We start from the raw sequence: 292 nt of genomic DNA, 5'->3' as shown, positions 1-292 counted from the left end.
CAGAACTGAATGAAAAGGGGCGTGGCCAGGGGCTGGATTTCACACAAGGCCAACCAAGGTCCGGCCTCGGGGCAGCAGGGAGTAGAGGGGAAGCGGGGGTGTGGAATTCCTATCTCCCGATGCCCCGGCGGGCAGTTGTTTTCTACATTTGGCCCTGCTTTGGGCAAGCAGGGCTAAATGTACAGCGGGGAAGCCGCCGCTTGTTTTGTACAAGTGATCTCGGCAACATTGTATGAAGCCAGTGGCGTCACAAGGGGGGTGCGGCCCGCACCCGGGTGACACCATTGGAGGT

At 59.6% G+C, this 292-nt stretch overlaps 1 protein-coding gene across 1 annotated transcript in view; it reads left to right on the top strand.

Moving 5' to 3' along the window:
• KIRREL (kin of IRRE like (Drosophila)) overlaps positions 1-292 on the top strand; it is a 176,668-nt gene that overhangs the window by 161,329 nt on the left and 15,047 nt on the right. The gene's annotated exons all lie outside the window — the stretch shown is intronic.

Source organism: Nanorana parkeri, unplaced genomic scaffold (genome assembly GCF_000935625.1).
Source record: "Nanorana parkeri isolate BGI_ZX_2015 unplaced genomic scaffold, ASM93562v1 scaffold911, whole genome shotgun sequence".
In the NCBI taxonomy this organism is placed as follows: domain Eukaryota; kingdom Metazoa; phylum Chordata; class Amphibia; order Anura; family Dicroglossidae; genus Nanorana; species Nanorana parkeri.
This window is presented reverse-complemented; position numbering and strand designations above follow the sequence as displayed.